We start from the raw sequence: 27,865 nt of genomic DNA, 5'->3' as shown, positions 1-27,865 counted from the left end.
TATTTAAATCTATACAAAGCATGCAAATAATCTGGTCTTCTTTTTATTATGGTTTTCAGTTATCTTTTACTATTCGTGGTTCTTTGACTTTTAATAAACAGAAATTTATTGCTGCTTGCCATCAAAGTAGCTGAGATTTTCTAAACTCTCCTTGTCAGAATCATGCAAGTTATGTAACCAATAAAGTACATTTATCTATGCTGAGACTACCAGACTAAATCTTTTCACATTTTATAAGGAATTGTTATTTTACAATATAAGCTACTTGCCTAAAATTTTTTTCAGAATGTAAATAGTTCTAATATTTATCTTTCAAACCATGCAGTTTTCTAAACAGTTTTGTTCTTCTTCAATTACTAAACATTCTGTCAAAAAATCTGTGCTGTTTGTTAGCCTGGTACAACATCTGCACAGATATTCAGAACTCAGAAACACACAGGCTTCCCAAATATCCTTTTACGACGTAAAACAGTCTACCAAACAGTGCAACTTACATTTATAAAGTGTCCTTCGTGGGAAAATCCTAAGCACAACACAAATAAAACCAAGTGCAGTAAATATATAAAAGGATAAATAAAACACAGTATTAAATCTGCCTTACAACTGGATAGCGATTTTCATAGAATCCAAAACTATAAAATCATAGAATGTTTTGGGCATGAAGGACCCCTAAAGATCATCTAGTTGCAACACCCTTGCCAGGGGCAGGAACACCTTTTCAGTAGACCAATCTGGCATCTGGTATTGGACATCCAGGTATTGGACATCTACAACTTTTCTGGGCAACCTGTTGCAGTGCTTCACCACCCTTACAGTAAAGAATTTCTTCTTAATGCCTAATCTAATCTATCCTTTTTTCAACCTGAAGCCATTCTCCATTGTCCTTTCACTACATGCGGTTGTAAGTAATCTCTCCATCTTTCTCATAGGTTCCCTTCAGGTACTGGAAGGCTACAATTAGATCACCCTGAAACCTTCTCTTTTCTAGATTGAACAATCATTGTTGTCTCAGCCTTTCCTCACAGGACAGCCGTTCCATCCCTCTGACCATCTTGGTGTCCATCATCTGGACTCACTCCAACAGAGTCATGTCCTTCCTTTTCTGCAGACCAGAGAGCTGATGCAGTGTTGCAGGTGGAGTCTCACAAGAGGGGACCAGACATCCCTCCCCGGCCCTGTTGCCCACGCTGCTTTTGCTCCAGGACACATTTGGCTGTGAGTCCATGTAGCTGGGTTTTGTCCAGACACTCATCCAGCAGCACCCCCAATTCCTTCTTGGCAGGGCTGCTCTTGTTCTATTCATCCCCTAGCCCTTATTGACACCCAACCCAGGTGCAGCATCTTGCACTTGGACTTGTCACACTCCATGAAATTCCCATGCATCCACTTCTTGAGCTTGTCCAGGTCCCTCTGGATGGCTTCCTGTCCTTCACATGTGTCATCAACAAATTTTCTGAGCGTGCACTCAGTCTGGTACCTATCACATTAATGAAGATGTTAAATAACACTGGTTCCAGCATAGACCCCTGAGGTTCACCAGTCACTGATGTCTACTGGGACTCTAAGCCATTGATCCTCTGGATGGGACTAGATGATGGGATGGGACTCATCCCAGAGTCCTGAGGAAATTGGTTGATGTAGTTGCCAAGTCATTCCTCATGCTATTTGAAAAGTCATGGCAGACAGGATACATTCCTGTTGACTTATAAGAGGAAAACATTATACCATCCTTAAAAGAGTTGGAAATGAGGACCCTGGGAACTATCGATCTATCAGCTTTACCTCTGTGCTTGGGAAGGTCATGGAACAGAAGCTTTGCTAAGGCACATGGAGGAGAAGGAGGTGATTCAGAATAGCTTCACCAATGGCAAATCCTGCCTGACCAACCCAGTGACCTTCTACTATGGTGTGACTGCCTCAATGGAAAAGGGAATGGCTACAACAGTCATTTATCTGGACTTCTGTAAAGCCTTTTACAGGATCCTTCATTACATCCTTCTCTCTAAATTGGGTGGGTGGACTGCTAGACAGGTGCACTTAGCACTCATAGGAAAGGAACATGGTAGCAATTTTTCAGATTACAATTTAAAATTTCAAATGTCTTGCTTTAGACCTGATCAGAAAAACAAAACCAGCCTTAATTTAATCCTGTTTTTTTAACACATGAGACAGTAAAAACATGCTATGAAATTGTACAATCAAGACTTCTAATAGGAGTTCAATATAACCAAGGTCATAGTCATTATCTGAGGAAATTAGAAGAGCTGCCACTTGCTGATATGAGCATGGATTATACCTGAGATATCTGTGTTGAAGAACCAATCAATAGGAATTCAGTTTTATCTTTCCTAAATACAAAACAATTTGTTGATATGTGTGCTTGAATAGCACAAAAAATTAAACAAGTCATCAAGCAGCCTCCCAGGACTGCAAAGACTGGAACAAATGTTCCAGTGAGCTATCAGTACACATGTGACACACCAGGCCATGACAGTAAATAGAAGCAGAACAAGCAAATATAAAGCAAAGGAAAATCCTGAGGAGATGGTGAGAGTCAGGGGGAAAAACAGGAACTCCACAATTTTAAAAATTAGTGGAGATTAGCTGAAACAGTAATTCTTTAAAGCAACAAACTGACTTTTCCAGAAGGAAAATATAAACCAGGCCAAGTTAAGAAAATCAAATTAAAATATTGTTGTCCCTAGTATGATTAGAAAGAAATATTTTTGTAAAAATAATTAAATAACAAAATAATTAAAATGCAGATACTATGCACAGATCTTCTTTTATGTTGTAACAATCTTTGTCCATTTAAAGGCTTAAAGAATGAGGAAACCAGATCCTCTGGATTTCTGTTAAAAACTTTAATGTTGAAATTCAATGGCCTTCACTATGGAGGGTGACACTAGTCAATAATGTTTTCCCATCATTGGCTTTGAACTTGATGAAATAAAACTAAGATAGATGCAGTAGGTAAAAAAAATACAATCAATCCATAAACAATAAAGTTATTTCCTTTAGCAGAATTTTCTAACTACTGCAGTGTATAGTTTTGTAAGCACCTGGCTTCCAACATATCAAATTTTACAGTCCAGTCTTAGAAGCAATAAGAAGGGTTTTTATGAATTGTGAACAGGATTTAGAACTTGTTCAGACTTTTCAAGCAGTGAGGATCAAGTCTGGACTTCCTAAAACCAATTTCCTTTCAGAAATGGGAGATGAGTGGCAGCAGTTAGCAGAGCTTCTCAGGACTGGTGTTTATAGAACTGACATCTAAGTTTACTGTGAGGATAATTCAGTTGTGTGATACCTTGCTTTATCCTGAGAACCAAATGTGATGCTGACTGCATAACCTTGTTTAGGACTGCTTATGGACATTGCCTCAAATGCTTTACCTAGTGAATTTCTTAGATCCATTTAAACTTTGCATGGCATTTTCCGGTGATACTCTTAGGCCTTTTTCTTGCAGTGGTACCCTACATGGAAACCATGAAACCCCTGAAGAGAAATGGTCAAAGATTTGGCTACATCCAAAGAAATGCTATGAAGCTAGTGAAGGACTTAGAGCACATGTTTTATGAGGAATAGCTGAGGGACCTGAGGTTGTTTAGCTTGCAGAAAAAGAGGCTGAAAGAAGACCTCACTGCTCTCTACAGCTACCTAAAAGGAGGACATATGTGGTCCCTTCTCTGAAGCAAAAAAGTGATAGGACAAAAAGAAATGCCCTCCAGTTGTGTCAAGGGGGTATTAGATAGGACATGAGGAAAAGATTTCTTCTGAATGGGTTATACCCAAAAAGGTTATTATTGGGACAAGCTGCTCAGGGAAGAGATTGAGTTATTATCTGTAAGGAGTTAAAGTGCAGGTTATGCAGTGCTGTCCTGAGGCACAGTAGGATGCACACACAAAAGTAGTTAATGTTCTGAGACTTATAATTAAAATATCAACATATTAAAGCAGTGTGAATATTAGTTTCCTGGGTACTGGCTCTAAAATAGGACAGAATTTTACATGACTGATGCAGCAATATCAAAGCTGAATAATTCTTAGATAGTGCTGACAGTCAAATATTAAAAAATAATTCTTTTTAAGGGGAGGGTTATCTTATCCTATTTGCATTCTGATTAGAAAACGAATGTCTTCATTAGTCACAACTCTCTCTTACTATTAGGAAATTAAAATACATACAACATTAAAAGTACATATTTGGGGTCAATCCAGCAGTTTAATACAACAATAGCAGTGAAAAAATGTATCTTGTATACGCAACTACTGCTGGAACATGGTTGGTTTTTTATTTGTGTTGTTTTTAGAAACAAATGCTACAGAAACAAGCAAAAGGAGACCCACAGCCTTGAATTTGTTTTGGCTTTTTCCACTGATTTCAGTCAAATATTCATGTGTCTATGCTCTAAAGAGTTTAACACAATTCACCTCAATTAGAATGTTTTTATCCTGCTATTTGATGATTCCCAAATTAAAAATTTAAACAAGCTAACATAGATAATCCTTTCATGGTAAACAAGCACCATTGCTGCTGGCAAGCTGAGGCGCTTGAAGCATCCCCCTTGAAGCTGTGTATGCCTTGAAGGTGTCCATCTGGTTCCTCAATCTCTTCTTAAGGAAAGAATTCATGGCTTCTCCCTAGGGGAGCCCTGTTTGGATGTTAACAGCTTCAGAATAATTTCCTCATTAAATCAGAAGGTAACCTGGTCAGGATCCCTTGCAAGGCAATAACTGTTCAGTTAAAATTAAGGGAATTGTTGGGTTAATATCTTGGTAAATTGGGGTTGGATGTCTGAGGTGTTTGGGAACAGGAAACTGAATGTTTCATTGCAAGGTCAGAAAATTTAAGGTAGTTTTGATAAAAGACTCATTAGCCTCTAATAAGCTCTCAGTGACATTGCTACATAATATTTTCAGTGTCCATATTTGAACATGATGCAGAACAGAGCAGTTACCAGTTCAGAAATTTATCATATGATGACAGATTTAAGTAATCATCATGTCATACTACAAAGAATAAGATTCTAAGTGGATGTTAATTGCAAATGGGATATCAGGTTATGGTAAAAAAAGAAAAAAAGAAAAAGAAAAAAATTTAATTCCAGGAAGAATAGATGGGAAACTATTAGAGTTACTTTTAGTTCTTCACTCTAGTTGCAGTTCTCAAGCCAGTCCCAGCAGGACTGACATTCCTCGAACAAGCTAATTTCTTGTCATTTTGGCACATTTACCACAAAAGCCAAGGATGGAAGAAGTATGAATACAGAACTATCACCTTGTATCAGCATGTAGGAAAGGCTACAGAAGGGAAGGTTGTTGGCTATTGCTCATTCTCTACCTGTGTACTTCTATAATTTAAAAAGTGAGCTCCCATCTGCAGAGCTGTCCATCTGGTGCAGCATAGAAGCATTAAATTTAAAATGAAACATTTAAACACAAGAGGAAGGCAAGCACTGAACCCCAAGGCAAAACAGGAGCAGCACAGTTCTTATGGACATTGCATACAACACTTGTTTGCCCTCAAAATGAGCCAGAACAAACCTTTATTCCAGAGGCATGACACATGGGAGAAGAAAGACAAGACATGGAAAAACTTCTAGCTGCCATTAAACACAGGCACTGAACCCTCTGCATTTCTGTTTCACAGTGATTGAATTCAGAAGTAAAAAACAGATGTCCTTAAGAGCTCTCTTTAACTTTTCTTCTCTGGCTTAGACCTGAAATAGTACTTATTTATCCTTTTTACAGGTGTGGAAAAACAGAATTATTTAGTTAATTTCTGCAGCATTCTAGCCAAATACACATACAGTGTTTTACTATTTATAATTGAATAATAAAACAATTTTTGAAAAGGTATAATAATTCTTCAGAGGCATAGTAAGATTTATTATTGTACCTGCACTTAGCAATATAAAATAGAAGTCATCTGTCCAAGTCTCTGATCTGACATTGTGGAGCTCACTGCACTCTGATGTTTCTCTTCATTGTACATTTACTGCATATTTGTAGTACCTTTTAAAATCCTTAACAGATTATACTGAAAAATACAAAAGCAAGCAAGCAAGCAAACAAAACAAAACAAAACAAACAAACAAAAAAAAACCTTGCTAAAATCTGAAATGAAAAAGAACCTACTCAAAATGTATTTTTTCTCAATTATTGTTGCCTGTGGATTACTTAGTTGAACACAGACAAGTTATTTTGAAAGGCAGAAAATATGTGATATGACAGTAATTTGAAATAAACAAATAGCAACTAAATTTGACACAATGAGATGTAATGCTTTTGGGAAAAAATCATACAGATATTTTATAAAGAAAGGAAGTTTAATATAGATGGCACTTTGAAAGCACTGAAATTCATAGGGAGATTATTTATTCCCTAAATCTTGATAATTATATCAAAGTTATATTTAAATTTTATTTATTTCTACAAAGAGAAAGCCATGTAAGAGAAGCATAGTTGGCTTTAAGCATAACATAAAAAACATGTAAATACATCATCCCACCCAACTCCTTATAGATGACCCCCTAAAGCAAATAGACTTGTATGCAGTGAAGATTCTCTCAGATCCAAAAGGTAGTACTGATCTCACTTCCTCAAAGGGAACTGTTTGACATCAGTATCTGAACTACTTGCCCAAATATGTCTTTAGCTCAACTGAAAATAAAAAGCAACGAAAAATAAATAAAAGATATAAAGAATAAGAAGAAAGAATTCTGTAAGTACATTGGTTGGAAAACAAAGACCAAGGACAGTGCACTCCCAATAAACAAGAAGGGAAAACAGGTGACAACGTATGTGTAAAAGGTTGAGGTACCAAACAAATTCTCCACCTCAGTTGTCATTGGCAGACTTCCTACATCTCTTAAGTCTCCAAATCTCCAGTTGAGGAGCATAGCCCACCTCCTCTAAGCAAAGAGCTGGTTCAAGACCATCTGATGAAACTGAACTGGCACAAATCTATGAGGCTTCATGAAATGCATCCCAGGGTCCTGAGGGAATTGGCTGATGGTGTTGCCCAGCTATTCTCTGTCCCATTTGAAAAGTCATGATGTTCAGGCAAAGCCACCATTATCTGGAAATATCTTTCCTATTTTTGAAAGAGGAGAAAGGAAAATGCAGGGAACTACAGGACCAGTAAGCTTTGTCTATGTGCTTCAATGGAAAGATCATAGAGCAGATCCTCGCAAAAACGTTGTTGAGGAATATACAAGTCAAGGAAGTGATCCAGAGCCACCACCATGGCTTTACCAAGGACGTATCAGGCCTGAACAACCTGGGGCTTCTATGATGGAGCAATTGGAATTGCTGACAATGGAAGACTGAATTTTCTCATCTACTTAGACTTCTGTAATACCATTGACATAACTCCACATAACATTCTTGTCTCTACATTAAAGAGACATGGACTTGACAGGTGGGATTTTGCTGGATAACAAGTTGGCTGGATGGACACAAAGGGTTTTGGTCAATTCTTATATGTCCAGGTGGAGGCTGGTGACAAGTTGTGTCCCTCAGAGCTCTGTCTTGGGATAGGTGCTCTTTAATATCTTAATCAATTACAGAGACTGTGGGATTGAGTGAACTCTCAGTAGTTTGCAAATGACATAAAGCAGAGTAGTGACAGAAGAGAAGGAAGAGTTGCCATCCAGTGGGACCTGGACAAGCTTAAGGAGTTGGCCCAGAAGAACTACATAAAGTTTAATAAGCTCAAGTGCAAAGTTCTGCACCTGCGTTCAGGGCATGAATATGGGAGAAGAAAGAATTCACAGAGACTAGTCCTGTAGAGAAGGACCTGGAGGTTCTGGAGGATGAAAAGCATGAGCCAGTAATAGGCACTCACGGCACAGAAGGTTGGCCTTTTCAGCCACCATCTGGAGTAGATTAAAGTAGCATGGCCAGCAGCTTAAGAGAAGGTTTTTGACCTTCTGAGTGGCGTCTAATGAGGTTCTGCCCTTGTTATACCCTACCCAGGGTGCTGCACCCAGCTCTGAGGTCCTCAGCACAAGAAAGACAAGGACCTGTTGGCTTGGGTCCAGAGGAGGGTCACAAAGATGATCAGACAGCTGGAACATGTCTCCTATGAAGCCCAAGGTTTTCAGTCTAGAGAAGAGAAGCCTTTGGAGAGACCTCATTGCAGCATTTCAGCACTTAAAGAGAGCTTATAAAAATGATAAGAGTAGGCGAATAGTGATAAGACAAGGGCAATTGTTTTAAATTAAGAGTAGAAATTTAGATTAAATGGTAAAGAGAAATTCATTACTGTGAGGGTAGTGAGGCTCTAGAACAGGTTGCCCCATTTGTGGGAGCGTTCAAGGCCAGGTTGGATCAGGCCCTGGGTAACCTCATCTAGTGAGTTGCTTCCCTTCCCATAGCAGAGGGGTTGGTATTATGTGATCTTTAAGGTGCCTTCCAACCCAAATCATTCCATGATTCTATGAAAAACATTAAAAGCAACTTTCAAAGTATATGGGCTCATTTCTAAAAGTACACTCCAAAAGAAGAAAACCATTTTGCTATTTACCATGAGGAAAGTGTAAGATTAATAAAAGTTCTAACTCATAAGTCTCTTCCTAAAAGTCTACCCTTCATCATGCTCGTATGTCAGCTTAATCCTTTCCAAGATACTTGTTCCTTTCCAGTCCTGTTCACTCACATTAATAAAGAGAAGTAAAGATGTCCAATATATTGAGCAGTGACGAAGTGACAAATAGAAAGCAGAATAAGCTAGATTCATTTTTACCATATGTCATAAATATTTATTGAACCGGAATAGAGACTATAATATCTGTTTCTCTGCATTTTGGATTATAAAGCATGTTCAATGTATCTAACAAGATCCTACAGCACCTTAGGACAGATACATCTCTCTAGCACTAGACAGAAGATAAATTTGGACATTTATGTGGACCATTTTTATGTCCATATGTCCTAATAGATCTAAGCCATATGAGGACTTCTACAGCACACTAGGAACCTAATAAAAATGGTTTTTCAAATTTGGCCTAAGTGACTATTCAACATCTAAACCAAATCTGAGGCTAAATAGGGAAAATATTTCTTCTGCCCAAAATTCTGGCTAAGCAACCGAGTCATCAAACCCTCTTTGGAACCCACAAGTTCCAAATACTTGTGGAACTATTTCTTTAATGAGCTTCTGTTCTGCAACATGATTTTTGTAGAAGAGTAACCAACATTGTGCTTTGATGAATAGATACATTGCATATACGCTCTAGGCCTCAGGAAATCAACTTTCTCACCTCTGAGAAGTAGTTCTCTTTCATGTCTTTCCTTAGGTGGTTTTATTTTGTCCTAATTTTATACTGTAGAAAAAGTACAAAAGGAAAGACAATTTATGAGTGGCAATTACTTAAATAGCAACAGCTATATTTTCTATTACCTTCTGGATTCTCTTATTCTTATAAGTTATATAGCAGACAGACAAGCAATAGAATTATAATAAATAAATCTTTTGTTGATCTTCAGAAAAAAATATAATAATTGTATCATTATAAAAATGGTGCTTCCTTTCAAAGTGTCACACATAATTGTGCATAACCAGACTCAAATGAACCAGTAAATGGATTGGCGTTAATAATTATATTGGATATGCATGCAGTTTCAAGTATTAACTAATAAAAATGATTGATAGTTTTTAGATAATTGCATTTAAGAATATGAAAGAACTTTTAACGAAATGTGACTTGTAGCTTTTTAGAGAAGTTAATTAAATACTTGTTAAACATAATAATTTATTATATCACTGTTGTTTTTTGAATAAAATAAATTTGAAAAAAAAGGATAATCTGCATTTCTTATAGTGATGGAGTGTCACAGGCCTGTAAACATAAGTGTCAAGTCCTTACGATTGTTCTTGTCTTCTATCCATATTATCAATATGGATACTCATTAAACTACAGTGGTAGTTTTGCCTTTAGATCTTATCAAAGATTTGTTAGTTAAAAATCTAAAATAGAATAAATAAAGAATAAAAAAAATAACAAAAAAGCATTACAATTAGGAAATGCTTTCAAGACTCTTGATCCTGAAGATTTACCTGAGATCTTCAAAAGATGATGATGCTTCACATCTTGCAATAAACAAAATCATTGGTTTTAACTTGATTTGTTATAAACTATCAAGTGTTCATCTTAGCAGTGTCAGTTACTGAGGCAATTATTACATCAAGTAATGTTTGATTTTTCAGGGGCTATGGCATATTCTTAATAACATTGCCTAAGTAAAGGTGGGGAGGAAATGGTCTTTATGGTTAATAATTCATAATTTGGCTGAATATACAAAGATATACCCTTAGAATCTTTTTGGAAATCATATTGGCCTACTGACATATATCCATAAAAAGAGGCAGTAGGAGAGCCTTTTCCACAAGAAAACGGAAAAATAAGTGTTCCTTATTAGTTTTGGTTTGTTAGGGATTTAAAATACCACGGCAGTGATCAATAGGAAGTAATGCTTGGGAATTTTCCCCATCAGAGTGTGATATTGGTTAACACGAATGAAAATTCTCTGGATTTCAGTTCAGTAATAGGATTTACCTAAAACATGGGGAATTCTTGGCATGCTGTAACTCCCTAACATGCAGTATATCTAGTACTGTACCTGGAGAAGCAGGATGTGGCCTAGCAATCCCACCTATCCCCGTATTTGCAATGTTGCAAACTTAAAAACTAGCAAAGAAACACACCGGCCAAGCAGCAGAATGAGTCATTCAGAAGTTACGAAATGCTGGAATCTTCATTCATCTATCTTCACACTGTACTTTATGGTGCAGTTCATAACTATGTGATGAGATAATATTTTTACACAAGTTCATTCATCATTTCAGATAGAGAATGGAATATGTTCTGTAAATGAGAAATTCAGCAAAAAAACTTTCACTAAGCTGTCTTTGGTTCCTTATCTTTAGTACTGCAGACTTACACAAGTGATAGAAAACTAAGACTTGGTTTCTACTTTTCTTAAAGGAGTATTTGAAGATCTGACAGTCACCTCTAAGATCAGAGCCAGAACCAGAAAGCTATGGAATATTTGGAAAGGTTGAAAAAAACTTTCAGAGTGTTTTCTTGAGGCAGTTCAATTCTGGTGAGCACAGTCAAGAGAGAAGGGGCAAGAATTTTTGTGACCATCTTAGCTACTGGTCCTCTCACTTTGTATTTCAAAAATCACTGAGTGAGTTTAAGTGAGGAACAAGAACTCGAAGCACTGAGCTGAAAAGAGCCTTCCTTTAAATATCCTACAGACCAAAAGGTACAGCATTCAACAAGGAATATTTAAATACTTTAAGGTGCTTGTATTTGAGGAATGTAGGGATATTTTTAATATTTTATTGTTCACATTCTTTAAATATTTTCTAATTAAAGAATAAGAGGAAAATATAAATATTGTCAGTTCTCAAGGATGATTGATGTGGTTCTTGCAGTCCACTCAGTAAGACAGTTGGTAAGATACGGGGTAATGAGGCACTTAGGTTTCAGTCTCTGCCCTAGTGAAGGTTTAGATTTTGTATAGGAAAAAATAAACAATCAAGCAATTAAATTTCTCCAGAAAAGTATCAGTGACAGAATTTAGGCAACAAAGCAGTCTCTGCTGAAGATATTTGGCAGTGGAGCCAACTTCCAGAGGCAGAAAGGGAGTCTGTATATTTGACTATCTTCAGGATATTATTTAGTTTTTGCCTTTTTTGGGCAAAGCAGCATACAGGGGGAATAGGGAAAATAACAGGGGACATACTGTCTATAGTTTTTGCCTATGTGCTTTTCTAAGGGAAAAAACTCTTTCTCTTCCAAGCAAAATTCTCATTCTTTAAATTAATAAACCATATATCTCCAATCAATCTCTGACTTATGGATCACATATATATCAGCAACATAGTTATTCTGTTTTGGAAAGAGTTATAATGTAATCACATTAAATACAGCCAAAACAAAAACAAGCAAGCAAAAGAGCAAGAGCAATATGTACATATGTATTTATAAAGTTGAAATATTTTAATTGTATTTTTCTTCTGAGTTAGCACTAGAGAGCACCCATACAAATTTTTGAATGTTTGACAACAACTATGCTTTTATGAGTAACAGTACACATTTACTGAACATTACTGTTCAGAATACAACAACCTTGCTGATCAATAGCGATGCTCAAATGTACACACCTGTTTTCCTCATCTTACCAAATAGAAAAGAAAGGAATTGCTCAAAGAAGGTTTCCACTTCTTACCCATCTCACCACCATCATTTCATCATTTTCCCGAGAAAAAATTAGACAAATAGATCTTGCAATATTTTTGTATGACCATCAAATTTAGATTATTCTGAAAAGGAAATGTAAAGAAGAAATTCCAGATTCTTAGGAGATACAGACACTTCTTCTTCGGTATTCTCCCTGTTCTACACTGTATGTGACCTAGGTTAAATACCTAAAGTGACTTAAAAACTTTTCAAAAACTCTATTGTTAGACACTGGCTTTTTCTTTCTAGGGAAAGACTTAGCTCTTTAGTTAATGGTGTAATTAACCCTTTGTCAAGCACATGACTACTGTTACTGCTTTTATTATCAGATATATCCTTAATTTATAATAACTGATTACAGGTATATGTTGCACAAGTTATGGATATTTTAACAAAGTATTTATATTTCATCAGCCAACAACAAACACATGCCATTGAATTTAGGATGAGTGAATGTGAAAACAGAAGGCTCAAAGCACTTAAACAAGTTTAAACATTAGATCTGTTCTCCCTTTTTTAATCATATGAGCTGTGAGCACATGAGAGAGGGAAACGTTTATACAGCAATTAAAATAGTCAGACTTCTAATTATTACATACATGCATAATCCAAGATGATCTGATCAACTACTTTTGCATAAATTTTCAAAGGTCAGTGAAAATTGCACCTGTTTGATAATATCACTTCTTTTTTGACTATTTATCTACACAATTTACATTGTTGATTTTTGCTGTTTACAGCACAAACCACTGATCCTTTTTTATCACATGCTGGACAGAATACAAACAAAAAGAGTCAAATCTTTATTTTATGATAGCTTATATCTCAAGCAAGAACAATAATCTTTAACAGAAATAGCTGTAGAGATTCTGTGAAGAGGTTATACCATATGGAGTGAAGGGAAATTTGTTACTCTTGCAACAAAGAACAATGACAAGAAAACAGATTTATCATTTTGAAGTAAGATCAAGGACAGGTCTGTGGAGAATTTTTTTCAGTTAACACTGTATAATGAAAAGGATTTGCATTGTGCAAGAGCATAAAATATCTCTACAAACGTAAAGTGCAGATCTCCAAAAGTTACAAAAAAACTGGAGGTTAAAAATATACTTTAAAACTTTTAGGGCTTGAAACCACAAAAGGCATCTCACATTAGTACTTGCCAGCCTTTAGAAATAAGTCATGATGTAGCCTTGTAATCACTTTACCTGAATATGTCATTCATCAGTGTTGACATGACCATATTTAAAATAGACTTACCAATTTAAAATAGACTTACCAATATGCAGGTTTTTGCTCTTTTTTTTTATTTTCTCACTTACCTTGATAAAGCATAAGAGTAAAATGTTAACATGACTCTTGAAAGTTCAATTCTCACCTTGTATAATGTATTTGGCTCAGAAATGGCATATACTTGGCACTATTCTGCTTCATCAGTGTTAATCATATTTTCTTTCAGCTTATCTTCAAAGACTTCATCTGTCTTATACATTCAGTACTTCTAGTTTCAAAGTCATTTTTTATTTTCTTATCTATTTTTAAGTTCTTCATTGTTGGTTATTTTTTTTTTTAACATTGTTGAACAGGATTTTAGAAGGTATCTCCCAAAAGATATCTAATCTATAGAATATAGAGTTCACCTTCAAAGCACATTGGATCACCCTGTACTTTAGGTTACAGAACATAAAAATGTAAAAGTAAAATGGCTAAATTATATTTTCATCAGAATTCTTGCTCCAAAGTCAAGGAAGTCCATCATTATTATCAGAAGTACAGGAAGCAAAGCAGTAATGGAATCAGAAAGGTAATTTTTAGAGGATACATATTTTGAAGTACTGTACAACATCCAGTAGCATGCACAACAATTTAGATCTCACCTAGGATTCTGTGGAACATTAATGCCTTTAATTTTATGATGTGATATATGATAGTCAGTCATAAAGTACACAGAAATTCTGAAATGTCAATGTATACAGCACTTTGTAAACAAGAAACACAACCAGGAAATCTGATTTGTTCCTGGAAAAAATACCCAGGCTTAAAAGACTGAAAAGGGAGAGCTGCCATCTTCTGTCTAAATTAGAACTCTATGAAGAAGGAATATTTGTTTTTAAGTCTGATTTCACAGAATCCCAGATTTAAAGATAACTAGTCCTTATGAAATTTGAGAGAATTAGATAGAGGGACAGAGGTATATTTTCTTCACATTAGAAAAATAAGAAGTGTAACCAGAAGATCCAAACAATGATTTGACACGAGTGTATCAGAAATAAAGGTTCCTCCTTTTCTTCATGTTTCAAATATGCTTTTATGCTTCCCACAGTTGCCCCAGGATGTCCTACTTATTAGGAAAAAACAGCTGATTTAGGAGTAATATACGTATTTGTATTGATTATAGGGTTCAAATAAAATAGACTTAAAAGACGGCTCCAACAGAATTGAAGTTCACCCAGACAAGGAGAAATCTCTGCTTGTACAAGTGTTTTGAACTGAATCAAAGAAAGGTCATTATTTCTGTTGCAGAATCATAGAATGATTTCGGATAGGAGGAACCTTAAAGATAATCTAGCTCCAAGCCCTCTGGCATGGCCAGGGGCATCTTCCACCAGATGAGGTTGTCCAGAGCCCCATCCAACCTGGTCTTGACCAATGTTGTGGAAGCTTTTTAATGCTTATTCATTAACAAGTCATTATATAGGAATAACCAATTAACTAGAATGCAGTAGGCATTTCCCTCTAGATTTGAGGTACAAACATCTCCCTAATTTCCAGCTAGAAAGCCAAAATTTTTGTGTGCAGTTGGTATAGAGTGTACTTACTCTGCCCTCCTCATCAGTCAGTGAAGAAACTGACACTTCTCGGAAACAACTCAGACCATTTAAGATATGAATCCACCAAAATATTTCAAAGACTTCACCAATCTCAAGTGATTACAGAGATCGCAAAAAAGGAAGACATTTTCCAAGTAGACCTAGCACAGAAGGGACAGTTTCATCTGTGAGGCTTTCATTTCCCAAGAACTACTTCAAAGCGGCTGTACTCCTTTCAAAGCAATGTCAGAATGTGATATGAGTGCTGCAGCAAACATCACAGACTGTAAATGACATGAAAATGTGCAATAGGTAGTTCATGAAACATAAGTGAAGCTCTTTCTTAATTATTCTGGAGAAAAAAAACCAATCTAATATTTGTTCTTGCTTTAGGAAGGAGGGAGAGGCTGTGTTCATCCATTTGTTTGTACAACATGGCACAATGGGCTTCCAAGGCAATAGCAGTACTTCAATACTGCTGACACACTGATAGATCTTGCCAGCAGAAGTCACATGGCAAACTTCAGTGGTAAGATTATTAAAAGTGTTGAGAAACTTCTTAAAATGACCAAATTTTTCTTATATCATGTATAAGAGATTAAAGAGCTTGTTCCTCAACTGAACAAGCTGCTGCATTGCATTTCACCCATACACTATCCTTCCATATTGGAAAGGTAGCCACCATTTTGCTGTGTTGTATTACAATCTACTACTTTGTCAACCCAGCCATAAAAAAAGAAAAAGAAAAACGAAAAAGAAAAAAGAAAAAGAAAAAGAAAAAGAAAAAGAAAAAGAAAAAGAAAAAGAACATTGTTATACTGGCCAAAAATTGTTTGACTGGTCATATTCAAAATTTAGGACATCCGAAAATTTAAGGAAAATAGAAGCAGTCAGTTTAGGTGAGGCCAAAAATTCATCTTGCCCAGTATCCTCCTCTCTGAGATAGGTCTGTTGCTTGTTGAATGCCTGTTTAGTGCCTAGGGAAGAATGTGAGAAAGGGGATGATGTACAAGATCCCAGAACATTCATCCCAGTGAACTCATTTCCTCGTGGAAAATCATAGAAAGGACAAACCTGCTATGTTTCAGTTCATTAACAAAGATAGTGAATTGAAATCTGAATTCAGGACTACAATTTTCTTCTTTTAAAAGAAAATACAAACAAAGAAATCCATATAGAAGCCAAATACCATGAATATATAACCGTCTGCTTCACATTATTTCTGAAAAACAAAGACTACACAGTCCATTTTGCATTGCCTACATTACCACCGAATGAAATAGAAAAGTAAATCAAGGACAATAATGACAGAACATGATTTAAAGAAGTACTATGCTTGCTTCACTGTGATTTGTAGGATCTTAGTAATTATTCAGACAAATGATAGGTACCTACAAAAATGTCTGCACATCCCCAAGGTTTCATCTATTTCACAAAGAAATGCTGTGTAGCCAACAGCCCAGTATTCCAATTGTAAATTTTTGGTTAAAACCTGTTAGACAGAAATCTGGCAGGGCAGGTAATATTGTTTAACTTGTGTCTATGTTCTCACTTATTCCTATTTTTCACTCTTTTAATTAAAAAATTATCAAGGGTTTAATCATATCTCACAGCCTTGGCATATAAAGAGTGATGAAATTATGGTCACAGATGCTAATTTTTTGTGAGCTTGGAGGCATAGGAGCAAAATATGAATTATCAGGTAATCAGGATTTAAGACTAAATCTGAAGGAAGGAAACAGAGTCCAAAAAACTTTCAACAACATGAGCATACAAAGGACAAAATCTTCCTAGTAAAAGGCAGAGATGTTGAATCTTCTCATTGTAGCATTCTACAATGCTGGCTGCCTTGGAGAAAGGCACCCCTAAATGGATAGGTTCACTTACTGATGCTATATGAAACATGGTAACAATACCCATAACATTGTCTTCATAATCCAATTTAGAAGAAAGAACCCAGTTCAAGGGCTGATGTTTTAAGTGGAAAAAATATTCTTTCTGATTATCTTACTCTTGAGAAGTGGTCAAGTTTACTTAATGCTGTTACTAAAATTCATACAAGTGAAATTTCCAAGAATGTTCAAAAATAGTAATATTCATTGGAAGTCTGAAGAAGATATCCACTACACTATTGTCATAATCATAGTGATGATGTCTACTCTCTGACAGACAAAGGACTATGATTTTATTAACAACACTGGCAAAGAACGGCTAGTTTTCAAAATATATATTTTACTCCTGCAACCTTTTCCTCTTATAGAATCTGAGGGACCAGAATTATAGCAAAATCTGCCCAACTGTGCACCATTTATACAGCAATCATATTTCTGTTTTCTATCACGTGAGGCTGCATTATGCTTCTTTACCCACAGGTCTGCAGGTATGTTCAGGATTTGGTAATTGGCACTGGTCTTAGATGGATAACGCAGAATTAAAAAGACAATTTAATTTATATTCTGCTATGTTCTATTCAGACAAGTCATTATATTAGGTGAAGTCTACTGACTACCATAAAAAATCCAGCCTCACACTGCCCAGACAAATAGAGATGTCATGATGAAAATGGAGTAATTAATGAAGTACCATTTACATTAATAGCCCAATTTATATAACATACCAGGCTAAGTTTATCGTGTTACTTCACTAATTCTCTGCTCTGATCTCATTTGGCAAAGGATTTTTTCTTTTCAGTTTTGACAATTTTTTTTCTGTCATCAGCTCTGTGTGCAGCAAAAGAAAAATGAGTAATATCTGAATGTGGGTGATGGACTCAAAGAGACTTCTTTTATAAAACATCTCTTTAAAATTACATGTACTGTTGACATTTTTTCACCATCTTTTTATCTTTTACAAGATATTTTAGATGACAATAATTCCAGGAGTGATTATGTTGATTTCCATAGAGTCACACCTGTCATGAACTTGGCCCTTTGTGTTTTCCTCAATACACAGTTGTCACTTAACTCTGAGACATTTGTTGGATCAAAAGGGACTTTTCTTGACCTCAAAGCTCCTCTAATTCTGTCTGTGGCTCTTTTTCTTAGTTATGTGAAATGTAATCACATTCTGTTGACTGATCATTGGTCTGTGATGCACACTCGTTATGTAGGAAATCTATTAACCCCATGGTAATTTTGCATATTATTGTAATTCCCTTAACCACATAAGGTGTCCTTACTTCTTTCTTTGTAATAAATACAAAAATTAAATGGTGTGTATGTGGATAATATCCAAATAGTTCAGCTTTGTTCTTCTTTAATCCGTATTTGGCCAAAGATATCATCTTGAATGTCTTTGAAAAAAACCAAGGAATTATTTCTCCAGAAGCCTATTTAAAAGGACCACAATGACCAGGATTATAAAACAAGCTATACTTTTGAACTAAAAATAAGAAACTTTTATCAAACTATTTCTATTTCTGCTGAAAATGAGCAGGTTTCACTACAGGTTTATCTTTTTTGGCAAGTCCTTTCAAATCCAACCATACTGGATGAAAATTTAGGTCTATGGAGCAATGTTTCCTCAACCCTCTTTTTATTGTTTTAAATTGGCTTTGAATCCTTGCCAGCCATGTCTTTCCTCCTCTGTGAGCTCTTTTTTCCTTCTGTGTCTCATAAGTTTCCAAAAGAAAAAGAGAGCACTGCATCAAGGGGAACTGAGAAAAACATAACTAAGTAGTGGACACATACAAAAGATCCCAAAGGATGAGGAAATGATCAGACAAATGTTCAGTAAGAATCCTTCTTCTACCTGATCACTTGTATCATCAAGAGATATCTTGAGAAATCCTCCGCAGTAAGGTGTTCTCACTGGATATTCAAGTCTTCATTGTATTCTTTCAAATACTGTTTTGTGACACACAAGATTTCTCACTTTTATATATTTTTTGTAAGAAATTGTGCCAGTCAAAAGTACCAAACTACATAAGATATGCATTAAGGTGAAATATAAGGAAAAACATGTTTTAAGTCAAACTTACACTCTTTGAAGGATGAATAGTTGTTTTGGAGGACATGATCTGTTTCCCTCTACAAGAAAAAAGAGAAAAAAAGGTCTAAAGTAATGTCTAACTGGTTATTTATAATGGTTTTAAACTCCAAATTTTTATTATTTTGCAAAGAATTATGGGATATTTATAACCTCTTTTGCTGGAAGGCATGAATCTTTCCTATATACTACTTTTCTTTCAGGGCAAAGTCTACCATGTGGGTTTGTAAAATATTTTTGAACCTTGCAGGGAAAGGGAATTTTCTAGTTTGACCTTTCCATGAATCAGTATGAATTCCTCAGGAAATTATAATTATCAAGGAAACATTACAGTAAGAAATCAGGAACCTCTTCTTTCCTGGAAGGCAAGGAAGAACAAAAGATTAGGTCTACACCAGCAAGAATGTCCTACTCTTCACCTCATTAAGAGTTATACTTTAATCATTGGAGAATATTATGATTTCTGAAACTTCAGACAAAGGAGTTTTGTAATACATATTCTTCTTCTTGTATTTTTCATTATCACGACTATTTATTCTTAGTAATAATTTAATAAATGAAGACTATTATTTAGCATTAAACAAGTGATGAAAAACATCTTTATAGTAATGAAATGTTACCTAACAGTGGGTTGAATTATCAGAAGGTCAAGGGAAGTAATTATTGCCACCTATTTAGCATCTGTAGTCCACATGTAGTTTTACCTGTTGTTGAGCCCTTTGATTTAAAACCGATATTGACCCAATTAAGATAATACAACAAAGCAGAACTGGAATGCATAGGGAATTGGAGCATATGATATGTTAGCAAAAGTTGAGAAACCTGAATTTGTCTAGACTAAAAGAGAAAAGGCTTCGGGAAGACCTAATTGCTGTCTTTAACTATATAATGGTGAGCTACAGAAGAGGTTGTGGCACACTCTTCACAGAGATGCCTCATGAAGCAAAAAGAGACCATGATCCTAAGTTGAAGCAAAAGAGTTCTCATCAAATACAAGAAAAGCAAATTTAATTTTAAGAATGCTTAAACATAGGAATGAAACTAATTTCTGTGGGATGCTTTTTAATGTTCATCTAGAGTTCCAGGTCCTGAACAACCTGATATAATTACAAAACTAGCACCACTTTGAGGGGGAAGTTGGACTAGAGGATCTACAAAGGTCCCTTCCAACATAAAATGTTCTATGCTTCCATGAAGTGTGACAATCAATATTCTGAACACCTCAAATGGCCATTTTGCTAGAATTCTCATCAAAATGTATTCTTCCTTTAGTTGTATTACCTAATAATTCAGCTGCACAGCTAATTTTTTTACAATGCACTTCAATGCTGCAAAACTTTTCCAGATCTAGATTGAAGTTTTTCTCCAGCTTCATCAGTTAGCTTTTAAAATAGCATGACGATCGACAAAATGTAGCATTACTTTTCCCTTATAATTTTTATTAAGTTCTGAGTTATGCGGTTTATGCACAGCCCCACAGTTGAGCCTGTGCTTCCTGGACCTCCATGTTCACAAGAGGTCTTTGTGTACCATTAGTTATTAATTTACATTCACATTACACCTGCAGCTTGAGGGTCTGTGGTGTAAGACTCCATCTGAACACACACCCTTGGGATCACCTACCCCATCCTCAACAAGTTAAAAGTCACGGGAGAGAAGACAGGAAAAACTTATGAAAAGGAAAGTAAAGGCCTACAAACAGGAAAATGTGTCTGAGAGTGTTGCTGAAAGACATAAGACATTTATTCAGGTCACATTTTGGAGCCAAACAGATATTTATTGAGAATGTTTTGAGTGATTTATTCACAGGACCATTTCTTCCTTTCTTCTGCCCTTCTCCATGGCATACCAACTGGCTTCTTCAATGAAGGAAGTCATAGCTCTGCCTATCCTGCACTGGCTTACACTAACAGGGATGACTGCTCTCCTTGGTTATTTCTGAAATAAATTCCAGCTACTGGAAAATGATGACAAATATCTTGTCTTTGTTTACTAATCATTAATGTGAGATAATGGTTTCTCCCTGCACAAAACACTTACCTATTTACACTCTTCCTTGGGATATTATTAAAAATAATGCTTTTAGGAGGCAGTTCATCACAACTAATTTAAACCTCTACATTAGAATGAGATAAATTGAATCTTTCTTTACATATACTACAGAAACCATCTAGTTAGGGTATCTAGCACAGAAATAGAGTGTACAGATGGATCTCACATTCACATTTAGTAGATTAGTTACAAATCTACCAGCCTAATATTCATAGGAGGTGGCTAGCTATTTCAGATAAGGTCTGTATATTGGCTCTCACTTCTGGGAATCAAACCTTCTCTTTAGTGTTTCAGGTAGACTGCTCAGCCATTATTTATGTTGACTGTTTTAAATACTACTTTCTTTAAGATAAAATATCCCAACACACTCAAAAACTTTAAACCATAAACTTCATTTAATATTAGGTCCATGGCTTTGTGCATCATATATAAAACTCTTTATGGTAGTGACAAGCCTCAGAAAATACAGTCATTTCTGTGGTGGCTTAAATCAATATAATGGTTTCCAAGTACTTAACAATTCATTTTGATGCATCTATCATGCATTTATACTCAGCTGATTATCTTATTTATGTACTCAACATCATTTAAGTTACTATCACTATAGGAATGACACATAGCTGCTGGTGTCTCGCGTTATAAATGTTAGATGCAATTATTTCCATGTCATCCTCTTGTAGTAACTCAGGCTGTGTAGATATTATTAACCCAATGAACAGAAATCTTTCTTTATCTTTTGTTTATCTGATTATCAAATAATCACTGCTTCAGTGACACAGCTACACCAAGTAGGTTCTCATCTTTAGATCTACATGTTATTTTTCAATCCAAAAAATATTATCAAGTTCAACATTAAAAAAAAAGGACAAGAAGAAAGGTATCAGAATTACCTAACATTAGTAGGTGTTGCTGGAGATAAAAATTTGCTGGTTGCCTTTTAAAAACCTTTGTGGTCTCCTCATTTATGATGTTGACAGTAATGTTCAGAACCATTTTAGGCATCTATGTCCAAAACCTTGATTCAAAACATTCCACAATAAAGTGGGAGACTCAACAGTAGTGTGCAGGCCCACCAGTGGCCAAATCTCTGTCAGTATTTACCCCTTGGTCACCCTTAAGCTATCTAACACAAATGGATTCCAGGTACATCAAAAAACAGAAAAGAAGGAATTTAATACTGTTTTAGATACAGCACCATGTGTGAAGCAGCAGTTAGTTCAGACAGCAATACTACTACCCATGCACAGATTAGGCATTTTCCTACCTCTCTTACCTCCACAGCCCAATTCAGTAAGTATTCTTCAAGACTGGTTAATTCATAGAAATCCCTGCATAGTACCAATAAAAGGATACAATCTTACATTACAATGGGATAGTGACAAAAAAGATGCATGCAAAATATAGACAAAACATATTCCTTTTTCACTCTCTTTCCAGGAGAAAAAACAATTTAAACGAAACAAATTCCAAACGGAAAACCTGTGTCCAGTTTTCCTTTGTATGTCACTCCCAGTAAACAACATGGTTGTGCCAGCAAAAGCCAGTGCCTTATGGACATTAGAATGGAGTCTGAGTAGGAAATTCATCAGCTTTTACCCTATTTCCTAGACCACATATCCCAACAGAATAGTTATAATCATTGCCACCTAAAAACCTATTACCTGAGACTTCTGAAAAGTTTTAAATTTCAAATTAATTGAGGAAGAAAAGCTTTCCCAAGATCATCTAATCTTGGAACAGCAATGGCTATCTGCCACTTAAAGCAGAATTTGACAACTACATGCCATTACCAGAAGAACTCTTGAGACTGTTGAATGTTAGAGTAACAGATAAGTTTAATTACTTAGGTAATGTGAAATAGAGGAGGGAAAAGAACTTCATTGTCTGGAAGACAGCTTCATAAAACACAGACTAGAAACTCAAGCTTGAAAGGATGACCTCCTCCATCTGCAGTTCACTGACAGCGTGGGAGGTTTTGAGAATGGAGAAAAATAAGACTTGGGTCAAATAATATTTTGCTTCATACTAGGCAAGTCTCATGTCCAGAGAAAGAAAAGAGTTATATAAAGCAGAAATATAAAATTAGCAGATGAAACATATATGAATCTGTCATTATTCTAAGAAAGGAGAGACTTAAATGAAACAGGTATTTACCTCATGGGATAAAAAAGAACAAAGCAAATCACTGCCAACTGTTAAAAGGATTGCTGAAGGGTTGCTGCAGCATGACCCTGCCCAAATTAGTCAGTCATGAAAGCATCCCCAGAGAAAAAAATCTTATGAAAGATAAATCTCATATGAAAAGGAGGAAATTATAGAGAATGCAGGGAGCTGAGTGTTGTTGAAGTTATAGGTCTGTCACAGATATGGTATTATAAAAGAAGCACTGTTCTTGCATTTTAATAGTGTATTTCTGATGTTCAAAGTCATGACATAGCCAGAACCACTAGAAAGGGCTGTTGTTATGTTTCACAGAGGCTCACAGCAAGACCTTGGGTATCAGTAATGCCCAGGACTAATGGTGTCATCCAACCCTGCCCTGAGAGCACATTCAGCTGGGAGCCATTGAAAAAGCCTAATATGTCCACCTCTCTCCCCACCCCTTTCTCATACAAAAATAAATTTAGATGTTCAGATAAAAAAGGGTTGTGTTTGTGAAATACTGCAGTTTAACAAAGTTTCAGTTTTGGATTGTTAGGCGACCAGGACCCCACAATTATAAGACACTAGTGCTACAAAGATCAATTTACGTGTGGCATAGAAACAACAGATCTCTCTAAAATCACTTGGTCTCTGATGGAGTAGTTAAAAGATGAGATAAAATTGACATTCCTGAAAAGAGAGATGAAAACAGAAAGGTTTAAAAGTTAACGAATCATTTGGTTTCTACAAGCCATGGTTATCCTAAGAAAAGAAGACAGAAGAAACTGCTGGTAACAGCTGGTCTTGAATCACTTAATGTTTGTAGTATTTTGCAGTTAATTCAGGTAGATGAGACTCAGGCAGAATAGACTCATTGCAGAGATGTAATACAGATATTTGAGAAGTGCTGCTCATTACATAAAAATGAATCACATCAGCAATGCATTTCTAAGCAGAGAGCACAAAAAACCTGAAAACATAGAAGTGCTCATGTGTGAAGAGCTAATGTAGCAATCCAGGGATAAACTGAATCCTTGATAACATTCGATCATGATTGGAATCTGGAATAAAACAGCCTAAAGGAGAAATTAATGCAAGACTCAGATTTAACTCTTGATCAGTTATGAGAATTTTTCTAGCAAAGAGTTACAAAGACCAGACAAAGTCATGGTCTGCAGACAGTCCTGTGAGACTTGCAGACATGACAGAGAATCCAGAATACTGCAAGAAAGAGCACCTGAGGCAGAAATGCATTCAGAGGTCAAAGTATGAATCTGTTGAAGCCAGAACATGATGTTCCACATGCTGGGGTAAACAGCTGGAGTCAGCTGAAACAACTGAGCCCCAGGATATGGCAAAACCAGAACTAATAGACTTACTGCTCTCTGACGGTAGTCATCCTTATTTCTCACATGAAACTCTCTCCCCACTCCTACATTGTCCTAGGACTGCATGCAGGGCATATCTAAGATTAAATCACACATTTCTACTTGGTTGTAATTAGCAATTGGGTCATAGAGATTTTAAATTTTGCATTATGCTACATTATATGTTAACTACTCAGCTACTGTTGGTAAGTTCAACTAGAAACAAAGGAAAGATAAGAACATGTCTTTATGTAACCCTGTTACAAGCTATTTAAAACTAGATGTAAATATAATCTAAATGTAGAAAAGGTTAAGCGGTTACAGTTTATACACTGACAGATCCAGTTTTAACTGCCTAGCTCTGAGAGGTAATGCTTAACCCACACACTGGCCCTGTTAAGTTAAACTACTACAGATGCTGGTGACTAGATTAAACTAATACTCACAATCTGAGGAAAATTCCATTTTTAAGGTATTGTTCCAGACATTTTCACTTGTTTCTGAGACCTGTACTTTTTGGTTAAGCTAAGGTCTGCAAAGAAAGGTGGAATGTGGGCATGCATCAAGAGAAAATACAGCTACAGATTGAGTGTATAATTCTCACAGATATCAGCATCTGACAGTTAAGGGGTACTTTGATCTGCAAAAGAGCTTGACAGACACCAGATAAGTTGTGAAAGAACAGGCAACACACACACTGGAAAAAATTCCTTTAGATAGTCCAGGAGGACTGTGTCCATTCCTCATTTCAAAAGAAGAATACTTTTCTTAAGAAGTAATTTGGTGAAGGATATCTTTGATGGTTGAAAAGGCCATATCTTCAGAGCATGCATTTTCTTCTTTTTTCCACAACTGAGTTCTCTAAGTAGGCTTTAAAAGACATCATCAGAAACTATCTTTGAAATGAAATAGGTACCTAAGTAAACTTAAACTTAGAAGTTTTAAAGACTTTCCTTCAAGTGTATATGCTTTCTTGAAGCTTGAGATCTGTCAAAATTTATATGGTATGATGAGGAGTATCATGCAGCAAATGAGACATTCTCAAGTGGGAAGTTAAAATAGATCCATTATAAAGGCCTATACAAGACACACATAGCATTATAAATATTCTTAAGCTGAATAAACTCACATAGTCAATGTATTTGTCTCTGATATTGTTGGTATACTTTGATATAAATTTAATGTTATTTGCCATGATCCCCAATTCATTTCTCAAGTCTATTCTTTCACTCTAATATTTTGAGAAAGAAGCAGCATTTAAAGAAATATGACTGCTTAACCTTGATGCTCACTGACTTCTACAAAAGAGAAAGCCATTACCAGATAAGACCATATAAGGAAAGTAAATATATCATCATGGTTAAACATACCAAATATACAGTGTATGAGGAAGCTACATTCTCTATGCAAAAGAGACATTCTGCTCTATAATTTCAAACTGAATATTGTTTTATCTTTCATTTTGGAGAGCTTTTATCATATTCACACTTTCCTACTTTGCTAGGGAATAATGAATTACTTCAAAAGGTTATACTTTTAGTTGAAAAGACTTTCATCTGAATTCTAATTAAATAAAAGAACAAAAAAGAAAGAAAAAATTGAGAAAAGGGGAAAATATATGGCAAAGTTACCACACAACATCTTTCTGCCTCCAAGTGAGGATTTCTTTTCTAGCATGGTGTAAATGGCAAAAGGTGTACAATATCCCTTTTGATACCTCTGAAACCTGTATAGAAATACAGTTAACACCACATGCTAGAAAAAGAACAGTCAGCAGCACTTAGATTTGTCAGCAAATACAAAGAAGCAAAATAACAACTACTATCTGTCTCAGGATGTCGGAGTCCAGGGCATCCCTCTGGGCACCCTGGAAGGTCACAAGACCTCTGTAGAGAGGCCTGGGACCTGAGAAAGAGGGTCTGGGGTCTGTGCAGGGGGGTTTGTCTGGCACAGAACCCAGGAAGACACAGTCTTTGATTTCAGTCCATGAGAAAAACTTACAACACAGAGAAGAATTGCAAGTCACAAATGTGTAACAGAGAGTAGTGTAGTTTATCACCAGGTAGAAAGTTTTGTAGTTTTGGGTTTTTAGAGGGAGACAAGATGGTAGAATTAGGGTGTTGCCCTGAGTCCTTTTCCTTCTCCCTTGGCATCCATCTTCTGCAGTGACGTGGGCACAAGGTAGTTTGAGTGGATTGGGCCAAAGTAGAAATGACCCTTCTTGTATAGGTGCTAGGCATTGGCACAGAATTGTAAATAATAAGTACGTAGTTATCTGTATAAAGGCAGAGTGGCCTCCCATAACAGGGGGAGTCACATCGTGTCCAGGCTGCTGTGAACATTTTGGCCGGACACAAAGAATTGTAAAATAAGAATTAATAAACAACGTGAGAAACTAAGAAAATCAAGACCTTGAGACTCCATACCATTCTCGCGCCAAGCACAGACCCAAAGCCTTCAGAGGTCACAGAGACAAAAAAAAGACCTACTCAAACCACCAGCCTGGAATCTCAGGCAAAAAGAAACCTAGACCCGAGATCAGGAGAGCAGATAAAACATGCCAAGAAATGGTCTTCCCCATGATGAATTTTTAGACAGTTGAATCCAAAATGCTAAAGCCAGTTTCTTCTAGTTTTGTTTTCATTATAGAAGGACCATTTTTACACTTCTTCAGTCTCTCCTATAAATTATTCCTACAAACATTTACATGTGAGTAACTTTGTGTGAGCCATTCTTTTAGCAAAGCTCTATATATGTGAACATAATTATTTGCGAGAACAGGTTACTGAACTGCGTGTAGCACATAGCAAACATTATCCTCTGGTCACAGACAGAAACTAAGCACAAAACAGAGAGCTAGAATAGCTTGTCATTTGAGAATAATAATGCCCCAAATCCATATACAATATAATGAAAATCCTCTTAATACTACTAAGCACAGTATGTCTGCTTACATATTTCCATATGTATTTGAAGCACAATGTATACAAAGCCCAAATGCTTTTCGGATCCTATGTAGCATCATACTGATCACAAGAGTGATAATTTACAGAATACCAGAGTTGGAAGTCAGCAATGGCTTTCAGTGAATCATTCACATCCAATCCAAGATGTAAAAAGACAGTGGTTAAAAGTTAAAAAGTTAAAAATTAACTATGGTGCCAAATATTATTTTAAAGTGAATATTTCTAGGCTATTCACTCTTCTCAAAACACCTGAGTCTTAAAAAACATTTTTTTTTAAAATTAAC

General features: G+C 35.9%; 1 long non-coding RNA gene across 2 annotated transcripts; it reads right to left on the bottom strand.

Moving 5' to 3' along the window:
• Positions 1 to 27: 27 nt before the first annotated feature.
• Positions 28 to 27,642, bottom strand: LOC310921588. Of its 2 annotated transcripts, none has more exons than XR_014592171.1 (3): positions 27,570 to 27,642; positions 9,270 to 9,332; positions 28 to 1,477 (listed from the first exon to the last, which is right to left on the bottom strand). It is a non-coding gene; the product is annotated as an uncharacterized lncRNA (long non-coding RNA). The 2 variants fall into 2 exon arrangements; XR_014592172.1 differs by lacking the exon at positions 28 to 1,477 and adding an exon at positions 5,884 to 6,043.
• Between the last annotated feature and the right edge of the window lie 223 nt (positions 27,643 to 27,865).

This window comes from Zosterops lateralis (genome assembly GCF_965231275.1).
Source record: "Zosterops lateralis genome assembly, chromosome: 2".
Lineage (NCBI taxonomy): Eukaryota > Metazoa > Chordata > Aves > Passeriformes > Zosteropidae > Zosterops > Zosterops lateralis.
This window is presented reverse-complemented; position numbering and strand designations above follow the sequence as displayed.